The sequence below is a fragment of the Geospiza fortis genome, unplaced genomic scaffold (genome assembly GCF_000277835.1).
Source record: "Geospiza fortis unplaced genomic scaffold, GeoFor_1.0 scaffold271, whole genome shotgun sequence".
NCBI classification, from domain to species: domain Eukaryota; kingdom Metazoa; phylum Chordata; class Aves; order Passeriformes; family Thraupidae; genus Geospiza; species Geospiza fortis.
Window position 1 is genome coordinate 1,723,990 of NW_005054405.1, and position 11,556 is coordinate 1,735,545.

The following is an 11,556-nucleotide window of genomic DNA, read 5'->3' on the forward strand; positions in this document are numbered from 1 at the left end:
TCACATTTTTGCAGGCTGTGCTTGTGTTTGTGCACACCAATATGCTGTGAGCAGATGTCGACTCATGGTGTCACCCTGAGCCACGTTCAAGCACGGAGGCTCACACTAAAGCCAGGCTACCAAAGGGAAAAGAAGTGCCAAGCATTTCACCTGGCCACACATCTATTAGACTAATTTGATAAAGGTTTACTGGAGATTAATTAGCTGAAAAGATACATGGAAAAAGAAATTTGCCACAGGAGATCAGTGATCAGCATTTCAGAGTCGAGTCATCCCCTTCACCAACAACGGGAAATCTGATCATCTTTTCTGTCAGGAGAGAAATATGCATTGCAGATTAATGGCTGGGTTTGTGTTAATGCTCTGGGTTTTCTCGCTCCTTGCTTTCATAGTCACCCAGGTCAGGAAACTTCCTAGTGAGGTTTATGTGTCTGTAGCTCAAGATTGATGAAATAACCCGCTGATCTCAGCACTGCGACCAAAAACCTCAGTGGTACATGAGTTTGTCCTTTTCATACAGAGAAATTAAATTAGGGAGTCTAAATAAATTAACAAAAACTTAACTGTGGTTTACCACCTGGGTCTGTACTGAGTAATGACACAGGAATTCCCTGCTGCTAGTCACATTTACAACATTTACATTGCAAACTGTACTGGAAAGGAATAAGCAAACTTCCTCAAATGCATAATTAGAATTTTCCTTCTGGAAAACTAATCTTGTGAATCTGCGTATTTCTGAGCTTCTTTAGTAGAAGGAAGCCTTTACTGTATTGCTTGCACATTATAAATCTCTCTTGATGAAAAAAATGAAAGAAATGCAAACTAAGAGATGTATTTTATAGACAAAAAAACTTTTTCATACACCGAGTTGTATAATTGAAGCCCATCTTGACTAGAGAAGTTACTTTAGAAGTTTTTAAGGTTGTAAGCTATTTCCCCCTGTGCAATTCAATAGCTCATTACCAGTTAAATATCATTATATTATACTGTATATAGATCCAGTGTTCTGGAAGAATTCCACAAGAAGCAAATGCACTTGTGGGATATCCTCTATAGCTAATGGATATTTATTTTAATGGCATAGACATTGCTTTAAATCTCTTTCTGCATTAATGATAAATTGATCATTAGTGCAAAGTAGGTGAGAATTAAAAATGGCTTCTAATAATTTATAGCTCATATTGATTTTGCTGGAACAATTCAAGAATAAGGCAGAGCCCAGGTCTTTGACTTGGGTAAATTCCATTCAGGTCAGTGGGATGTTTGCTGGAACAAGCTGTCCTTCAACCCTCACTCTGTGGGTTTTGCCCACCGTGTATATTTGGGAGCTCAAAAGCGTGATGCAACATGAGCATTGTTCTTCCATGGGCTCTAATGAGGAAGGATGAAGTTTAATAAGTCCAAGCAAGTGCTGAGTCCTGCATTTTGGCCACAATAACCCTCTGCAATGTTACAGGCTGGGGATGACGTGGCTGGACAGTGCCCAGGCAGAAAGGGACCTGGGGGTACTGATGCACAGCCGGCTGAACATGAGCCAGCAGTGTGCCCTGGTGGCCATACGGGCTATCCTGGCCTGGATCAGGAGTACTGTGACCAGCAGGAGCAGGGAGGTCATTCTGCCCCTGTACTCAGCACTGGTGAGGCCGCACCTTGAGTGCTGTGTCCAGTTCTGGGCCTTCAGTTTGGGAAGGACGTTGAGATGCTGGAGTGCGTCCAGAGGAGGCAACGAGGCTGGTGAGGGGCTTGGAGCACAAACCCTGTGAGGAATGGCTGAGGGAGCTGGGGGTGTTCAGCCTGGAGAAAAGGAGACTCAGGGGTGACCTTGTCATTCTCCTACAACTTCCAGGAGGGCAGTTGTGGTCAGGTGGAAGTTTGTCTATTTCTCCAGGCAGCAACTAACAGAGCCAGAGGTCACAGTCTCAAGCTGCATTAAGGGAAATATAATTTCAATATTAGGAAAAAGTTTTTTACAGAAAGGGTGATAAAGTACTGGAATGGCCTGCCCGGGGAGGTGGTGGAGTCACCATCCCTGGATGGGTTTAAAAACAGACTGGATGTGGCACTGGGTGCCATGGTTTAGTTGAGGTGTTAGGGCATGGGCTGGACTTGATGATCTTTAAGGTCTCTTCCAACTTGGTCATTCTGTGAATTCTGCAATTCATAAGCCTCTGTGTGACTGTAATTTTGGTGTAGACTTTCACTCTTAGCCTAAGGATTGTTGCTCGTTGTCCCGCGCAATTCAAGTGCATCAAGAGTAGGAGTTTTATTGAGGGAAGTGCCCTGATTTGGAGTTATAAAAATTAACTAATCTTAGCTTTAGAGGTCCCTCAGAAAAGAAAGTATTTGAAAAGAAGATTTGTTCAATCCCAACTGAAATTAGCAACAAAGAAAAGGCATTTACCTTTTTTTAAATTAAGACCACAAAAATTATGAAAGGGAACATAATTTTAAAAATTAAGCCACTTTTTACAATGTGATTCTTTAATTTTCTTATGTTCCCTTTATTTTTCACTACAAATAATTTGAGAGCACTTCGTGTTACCAAATGAAAAGACAAAAAAGGGTTTCACTGTAAGTCTCTTCCTGGTTCCACTCCTTTTGCTGCTTTATAAAGTGCTTTGATATATCTGGGTGAGAAGGACTACATCAGTACTAAGCTTTTTTTAAACAAAGCAGCCACAGATCAGTAGCATATACTGTACCAACTCCTCTGACAAACCAGCAATTCTGTGAGAGGCAAGGATATGGAAAAAATGTGATAATTCATATTATGTGATTGTCTTCCTCCAGTGCATGGCATAATTCTGATTGAAATTACTGGCAGTACTTTGTGTGCATCAAAGGAAAAACAGCTCCAGGAACTGACATTCTGTGAAATGTGGAAGAGCTATTATAGGCTGGTGGTTCAATACAGTGGTTTCTGAAACCTTCCTGACAAAACCCATAAGCTTTTTCTGGGCAGCAATGCTCAACTCTGTGGCCAAAGATGGTCAGCAGACCACCCATCTTTTCTATTCAAATTTGTGACAGCTTTAGCATTTGCAAAGTTTCAAAGAGCAGGTTGCAGACCATAATCCCTTTTAGGGCCCCATTCTTCTCGTTTTACTTGTTAGAAACAAAATTAGATCCAAGGGTGTTAAAAGAAAGCTGCTAGCTTTCTAAGCCTTTAAAAATATGTATGCATTGCACATTTTTTTCTCTGAGTACATCTTTTATTATGCACTGAAATAAATAGGTAAAATTAGGCAAGTTTTGATAGAGCCACAAAATTGCAGCTGAGAAGTCCTGGATTTTCTTTCCTGTTACAACCTGCTTTTAAAGATAAGCTGGTTGTGACTCTTCATTTTAATTATATAGCAGGCACTTTGTTTTAGCTAGGAATTTCTTTAATGTAATTCATTAAAACTAAAACACAGGTATGAATAAAATTATTTTCTGTTTCAAATCTCTTGATATTTGCACCTATTATTTGCATATATGCTAAGGAGGGCAAGCTTGGCCAACAAAGTTTCTTTACAGTGGTAATGTTTTCCCATGCAAATTGTCCCTTTAGGCAAAGTTGATCAAATATTTACAGGATTCAATCTCTTGATATTTGCACCCTTTATTTGCATATATGCTAATATATGGAGCTTGGCCAACAAAGTTTCTTTACAATGGTAATGTTTTCCCATACGAATTGTCCCTTTAAGCAAAGTTGATCAAATATTTACAGGATTCCCATCTATCTATGTATAAAAATTGAGGGAGGCCCACGCTTCCACAATTATTACAAACAGTGGCATTCATCAGGAAGCAATCTCAAAGTGCTTTAAACAGACAATTGGCTTTAAAGTTACACTGAATATTCTTGTTAGAGCTTTATAGACAAAATCTTGTAGGTGGAGAAGACCTAATCCTGCAATGTTCTGTTTAATAGTGCTGGGGGATAAAAACCTTTCAGTATTGGTGTGAAGGGTGTAATTCCACCAAGCCTTTCCCATGCCAATACCCTTTATCTTTGGGGCTGGTAATGTTGACCCAGCTTACCAGTTAGCCATTAAATGGGAAATGCTTTGCAGTGATTTGTCCAAGGTTACACTTTGCAAAACTGCGGCAGAGGCAGGTGTAGAAGTTCCATGCTTTCCATAATACCAAAGAGGATTGTAGGATTGTGTTTTAGGGGAGGGTCAAACCATCAATCATCACAACAGGTAATTCATATTGCATTGTCACTGGATGAGAAGTGTGCCAGTAAAATGCAGATAGCTCTCCCTACTTGAGTGCTTCCCCAAAAGCCTATTTCCTAAATATGAATCCCCTGTATTTGTCCTTAAGAAAAGAACAGAATGTATATATCATCAGATTTTCTCTCTCCTTAAGTTAATTACCTTTGGCTTCTGTAGTAGCTTAATTTTTCTTGCCCTATCAATAAGCCTGCTGAAAGAAGCACAGCACAAAGGGTTTTATCTGTGTTATTGATTGGCTAGAAAGTGATGTGTTTGTGACTATTGGAGCTTCTCCCGTGTGTATTTATTTACATTGGGGGGAAAAAAAAATCAGCATTACTTGGAAAAAAAAAAAACTAAAACTTTCATTTAACATTACAAAAGAGAGTATTGCTTAATCCCTGAAGTAGGAAATTGCTTTTCTTCATGATCCATTGCTTTCATACTGTTTCTGGCTGCTGATGCTGAAGGAAAGAAAAACTGTTCTCACTCTGTTTTCGCCGTATCACTTTTCTTATCCTCCACAACAAAAAAAATTTAAAAAAAAATTTGGCTGCTAATTTGTTGTTGAAGTAAATACAGGGAGGGGAGGGCCTGGGTAAGAAAAGATGTTTTTGTCTCGAATGGGCACTTGCAAATATGCAAGCAGAATAAAACTTTATGTGGAAATCTGAAAAGAGGAGATTAAGGATTTGAAGTTGTATTTCAAAGCTGAAGTATATGAGCTATTGCTATTCTTTGAGATGCTGTTATGGTTTTATACCTAAATTCAGCAGCATGCTCCCAGAAGATGAATGTTGCTAAGGAATGTTTTTTTTTCTTGTGTTCTGATCTTGTACATATACAGAGAGAAAGAAAATGGCAATTAGAAGGAAAAGGCATAGCTGGCTGAAACAAAATGCTGGTATTTCGTTTCACCTTGCTTAAGACTCATTCTTTTTTGTTAAAAGCACCTATTGTTTTATTGCTTCTAATATGCACTATAAAAATACAGTGTGTTACAGCTCAGTGCTGGAAAATACAAATGGACTGTAACTAAGGAATGATTATTTAGCTTTGGAAGTTACAGTACTTAATTAATGATTCCCTGACATTGTCGGGACAGGTCACAGAATGGATTTTAGAGTAATTGTAAGTTACCAGCAGTGGTTTTAAATTTTCCCCTAGGAACAGCAATAGAAGTTGTATTTTCTCTTTTCCTATCAGTGGTGTCTCTTGTTTCCTTTTTTAATCTGATTACTTTCTTGCTTTTTGAACCCATTTAGTCTTGCAAACCATAATCAGAGGTTATGCCAGTAAAGCAGTATTCTGAACTGTGATGGCAAGTTTCTGAGACTGGTATCTCACAGGAGAGGCACATGTACCTTTCATTTTGAGTTTTAGCTTGTGCTAGCTATATGAGGAAATTAGCAAGACCATACCATATGTCCAATAAAAGCTTCATTAGAAAGGCATTAGTAGATTAATCCAACTTACTCTGTGGTTTATTTTATTTAGAATGTAATAAGGTAAGTTCATTAGTTTGCAGGCTTAATGTTTTCTACTGTACCTCAAAGCAACCAGTAACAATTCCATTGAGATTCCCCAGATCTCACTAACACCTGTCAAGATAAACACATGGCTCTCTGGGGGAATCACCTTGGCAACATAACTGAGGGAATCTAGAAAAAAAGTAAGTCTTTCACATACAAAAGGGTGTTACACAGTCTAAACTTGATTAATGATTTTTCACATGCCTCCGAGGTCATATATCTCTTTAAAGTAGGAAAAGAAGTCAAATCAATCTCTGAAGAACAAATATTTTGGAATGTACAATACTGCATCTGAAATGTATTTTAAAGAACTTGAAGGATGTAGAATAATTGTGCAATTTGAGCTGAGCCTCAGAAAGGCTGTCTGAGACCAGCAATTCAGTCTCCATCCCCCTAGGGCTAATATATTAGATTACAAGGATTATTGTAGTGGCACTATTTGTGCCACTACATTTAAGATCATGTCAGCATTTTCATTTTAAACCTGTATGTTCAGAGGTTCATAACTCAGATATAGGAAATTTGCTTGACGTTACAAATGTGTTCTGCACAGCAGTGACACTTTTTCCGGGGAGGAAAAAAAAAGAAAGAAAGAAAGAAGCTTAAAGCTAAATAAGTATTTGGACATTTTCAAGTTATGACTGCCAAAAGTTAGTGTCGTTTTCTTGAAACTCTGCTTTGTAAATTCAGTTCTTTCTGCAGATGACTTGTAGCACTACTGCTGTCTGGAGTCTAAAGCAATGTATTGCACTGGACAAAGAGTAGATGGCTGCATCTCATCCCTTTCCTTGCCAAGACTGAAGCAGGACTAACGTGTTCAAGGAAGGCAGGAGGTGGAACTTCACTGTACATCCTCTTCTCGACCCAGGCCAGAAAAGTGAGGGGTGTTGTGTGATGATCATGAGTCATAAGGAGGGATATCTTAGAAATCCTGTCAGGAAACCCTGCTTAGAAATGCAGTCCTGACTTTAGGTACTTCACAAATACCATTTAAGGCTCTCTTGGCTACCAGTGGACTTCCTACAAAAAAAAAATTAAAAAAATTAACTTTGCCTTGCAAAATCTTTAAACTCAATCTCCTCATTTTGTGGATGTTGCACTAGGTCTATTCTGAGCTTTCCTTGACATGGCTTTAATATCTCAGTTATTGTGCATGGTAAACAGTATAGCTGCAAACAACTCTGTAATACACACACTTTTCCTATTTCTGGAGGTCTTTATCAACAAATAGGTTTTGCATATGCTTGTACTGGATACAAAAGAGCAGAATACTGGGTTCTGTTATTGGCATTTGTCATCAAACTTTTCGATGACTAATTTACAAGCTATTTTTGTGGTGGCTTGCTTTCTGTCCCTAGCTGAAGTATTTGCTGAGGAGTTCAAATCAGTAGCATTCAAGCTGTACTAGGGATGTCTCTTTTCTGTGGCAATGCAGTGCCAATTCCTGCAGCAGCACTGGGAGAAGTCAGAGAGACTTCTGCAGGTTCTGCAGCAGCAGCCTAATTGCCCATGGAATTAACCACTCCTGTGGTAGCCCAGAGAGAACATGGCTAGAGGCCGTTTGCTACAGGACTACAAATCTCCTAAATGCCACATACAGGTGGATTTGCCCTTATTTCCTGTGGCTTTAGATTGGAGCCAAAGGGGGAAGCTACACAAAGTGCCAGAAATCTTTCCACCACATTAAACTAAAAAAAAAAGAATTAAAAAATAAAAAAAGAAAATATGACATTAAGTGGCATCACAGCACTGGGAGCCAGCAAAAGCCAACCCCCAGTGGATTCTTAGCCATCCTCCTCAAGCCAGCTCAAAGGACCAACCAGGGCTATTTCAGACAAAGAGGGACCTTCTCTGCACAGTCAAAATTCCCCTGTCAAATTTCCCCAGGAAAATGTTCTCCACAAGCCCCTTCTTCTCTAAATTGAAAAGATCTGGCTTATGTGCATGTCTTCAATGAAATGAAACAAAATGAAAATCAGCTTGATTTTGACAGCAAGGAATAGCAAGAAAGAGATTACTTTATACACACAGTGTCAAGAAACATTTATTATGAAGATTTAAGCCTATCTGGATGGACAGAGAGACTTATTAACTGCACCAGGATTTGTTTTGAACTATGCACAGAGAGAGAATAGCTACACTACAGAGAAAGGAGCCTAAGTATTTTCTTTGTAAGCTCTCCTTTCTCACATGATTACCAAAATTTTGAATTTCTTTGCATTTTGTGGCTGCACAAATACTCCATTCATTCCCTTAGGATCATATTTTTTACCTTCTAAGTCTTCAAGTAGTTCATATGATAAAGTTTACTGGCATAGAATAAACAGTTTCAGCCCTGAGTTATGTAGGGTTAGGACACAAACTGGACATGAATGACAGGACTTGATTCAGCATCTTGCAATTAACTGGCTTTTGAAAGGAACATTCTCTGCTGTTTAAAAGAGGAAAGTTACCACCTCCACTGTTATCAGACATCAGTAAAAGTACTGGGAGATACAGGGTATAGGTCATTAAATTCAGCAGTGTTTATAGTGGAAAGAGGAAACATTAGCTTGACTGTTTTCTTCTCTAAGCCTCTGTCTGCAGGCTGGATAAACAGAAAGTCTGGTCTGTTTAACTGTAATCACAGAATGTCCACGTGCTTTCAAATTAAGGGAGGGTCCAAGCCTAGCAGTGGGGAAAACCTGTAACATAAAATATTGGTATAGGTAATTGTATAGTATTCCTGTAATACACAGATTTGTGGAGGTGTTTTGGGGTGGTTTGTTTGTTTGTTTCTTTATTATTTTGTTGAATAGCAGCTGAGCTTCAGGAATTTAAGAGTGGATGTTACAACACTAAATGCAGGATTAACTGGAGATGGCCAGGGAAGCCTGATTGCATAAGGTGGCACTTAACCAAAAGAAACTCTGAATTTTACTGACAACTTCTGCTGGCCTAAGGCATGGTCTGCACTTCAGTTTTGCTGGTGTTGCTGAAGTTGTCCATCTTAGCTGATCTATCTGTACTGTTGCAGAGAGATATGGTCATAATACCAGCAAGAAGTATCTAGTTTAATTTGAGGAAGTAATGTAAACTATACTCATGGGAGTACTTTTTTTGTTTGTATAAATTTTCTTGAGGGGCATTTGGTGTTTATAGCATAACGACAGTAGAACAAATCAGGGAAAGATGTGTTCTTACAATAAGGATATTCTTGCTCAAAAAATTTAGAAGCCTACTGGTATTAACAGAGTCCATTTGATAGAAATACCTTGATTAAAAGTCATAATGTGACCTGCACAGGGTAAGTGTTAAATGGGACTAACTTCACTGAGATAAATTCTGGAGATACTAAAAACTACCATGTGAACACTAGAGTTCATTCTCATGTTTTGTTTACTATGTTTCTGCAGTGGAACATTTATTTGTTTACACAAACTCTTGTTTATTGTCTTCTTTTGTACCACTTCTTCATTCTTTGAGTGAACCTTCGCAGACTGATAGCAGCACGTTGATTGTGTTGGAAGTACAATTCTATGTCCTTGGGGATTAAAACCAGGTTATTTCAACTTCAGTTAGTCCTCAGCTAACAGAAATTTATACTCTTATGTCAGCAGGGCAAGCATTTTAAATAAGAAATGCTGCTTACCTTCATTTTTCATAGCTTTTACTTGCAGAAGCTTTTAGCTTACTTGTTATTAGAAAGCCTAACTCCAACTGCCAAAAGACCCAATTAAACTTCTTAAACAGAGTCACAGAATCATGGGACCATTTAGGTTAGAAGAGTCCTCTAAGATCCCTGTTAACCTAGCACTGTCAAGGCCACTGAATCATGTCCCTAAGGGCCACATAGAAACCTGGAATGGTTTGGGTTGAAAGGGACCTTAATTATGATCTCATTCCAGCCCCCTGGCCATGGACATGGATACCTTCCTCTTGACCACGTTGCTTAGAGCTCCATCCAGCCTGACCTTGGACACTTCCAGGAATGGGGCAGCCACAGCTTCTCTGGACAAACTGTTCCAGTGCCTCACCACCCTCAGAATAACAAATTTCTTCACAATGTCTAACCCAAATCTCTACAGGTCTTTTAAATACTTCCAGGAATGATTAATTCACCATTTCCCTGGGCAGCCTGTTCCCCTTGGGCAGCCTGTTCCAGTGCTTGACAAGATTTGCAAAAGTTTTTCCAGATATCCAATCTAAATTTTCCCTGTCATGACTTGAGGCCATTTCTTCTTGTTCTATCACTCTTTACTTGAGGAAAGAGACCGACACTCACTTACAACCTTCTTTAAATCAAAACATGCAAAAAGTATAAGTGTCTGACTATCTGGATTTGTTTCAAATTGGAAAGAAGTTATATTAGCTTGCTGAAAACACAAAAAAAAATTGAGCAAGAGAGGATTTTACTGGGATGTCTTTTATTTGCCTTCCTGTCTCCATCTTGCTTTCACACACACTTCCTTCTTCACCTTCCTGGTATTCTTTGAATTTTCAATCTTTTAATATTTTCTGCAAATTAATTCCCTCCCATTTCTCACCCCTGCACTGCATTAGATCACCTTTCTCCCCCATGAAACTTGGATAGTCCTCTCTCGTTTGTGGTTCAGAGTGCAGAGCCAGAAAAATGTCAAATGTTGTTAAAATTAGAGTTGCTACACCCAAGGTGCCGATCACATTACCAGATCCAGAAAGGGATGCCTACTTAGAGGGCAGTCACCCCATTCACACTTGAATAGTGCTCTTAAGAGTTAGATGCCTAAATAGTTTTGTGAGGGTTTGGTCTTTGTGTACTCAACTCTTGGTTTGGATGCAGAGCATCAAAACAATCCATTAATGTAACGGTCCCTAAGCAGTGTTTAATATCATAACCTAGCACCTAAAAATGACCCATTATAATCTATCTGATGAAAAAAAAAACTTCACTAAGTAGTCTCCAGGCACAAATTGAAACTAGAAACTTTAGTGGCAGTTGTGTATGTGTGCTGCATAAATAGTACATATTTAATAAAGTAGAGCGCTAAAAAACCCCTTTTATCTTCGGTAAAATATTAAATGAAGTACCTTGGAAGTACCTAAACATTTTATTCATTTGTCCTTGTTTTTTAAGCACTTTAGGCCTCCCTGGCACAGTAGATGGCAGATGGAGCAATAATTTAGATTAAGGTACTCAAACTACAAAGATCTCCAACAACACAGAGTGCTCCCACCAAGTCCTTCTGAATCCACCCCAAAGTGGATCTTCAACCAAAGTTGAACAAACTGTGCTTGGGCTAGAAGGGACCTGTGGAAAGCCTCTCTCAGCAAGGTTACACACCTAATGGGGAATGCCCCAGTGGGAATGGAGCCATGCTTCCCTGGGTGCTGACAAGGAAACTCCCGCTGCAAGGTAGCACAATCCTTAAAACAGCACAGCCAAGCAAAGTGAGTCTAGACAGGACTTGCCAGCTGAAATTTTATCAGCACAATTGTGTTGCCAACTGCATCGTTACATGGTTGGCAATACCGGCTTCCTATTTCAGAGGAGTGATAACAATTTTAAGTTCCTCGTCTGTAGGATGTCTAGAATCATTAAGAACAGTCAAGTTAACTACTGCCTGTTTCTAAAACGGCAGCAACATGTGAACAATGTAATGAAAAACTGGTTCCAGTGACTGAAATGTTTTGTTTCCTGAGTCAGATTGATAGAAAACCTTGTGGTATTTATGGATGAAGTTTCTAACACACATTACTTGCATCAACAGGAAACATACATCAGGAGGTTTAATTTTATGAGAGCTGTCGAACCCAGGCTGACTTTTCTTTAAGGTTTCATATCTTTTTCTCCTTCT

The 11,556-nt window shown here is 39.1% G+C and overlaps 1 protein-coding gene and 1 long non-coding RNA gene across 3 annotated transcripts in view; one reads left to right on the forward strand and one right to left on the reverse strand.

The window, feature by feature from the left end:
* NRXN1 (neurexin 1) overlaps window positions 1-11,556 on the forward strand; it is a 671,624-nt gene that overhangs the window by 386,362 nt on the left and 273,706 nt on the right. The gene's annotated exons all lie outside the window — the stretch shown is intronic.
* LOC115948464 overlaps window positions 6,630-11,556 on the reverse strand; it is a 6,304-nt gene continuing 1,377 nt past the window's right edge. The window contains exon 3 of the long non-coding RNA XR_004082293.1: window positions 6,630-6,760. This is a non-coding gene — a long non-coding RNA (uncharacterized LOC115948464). The remainder of the gene's footprint in view (window positions 6,761-11,556) is intronic.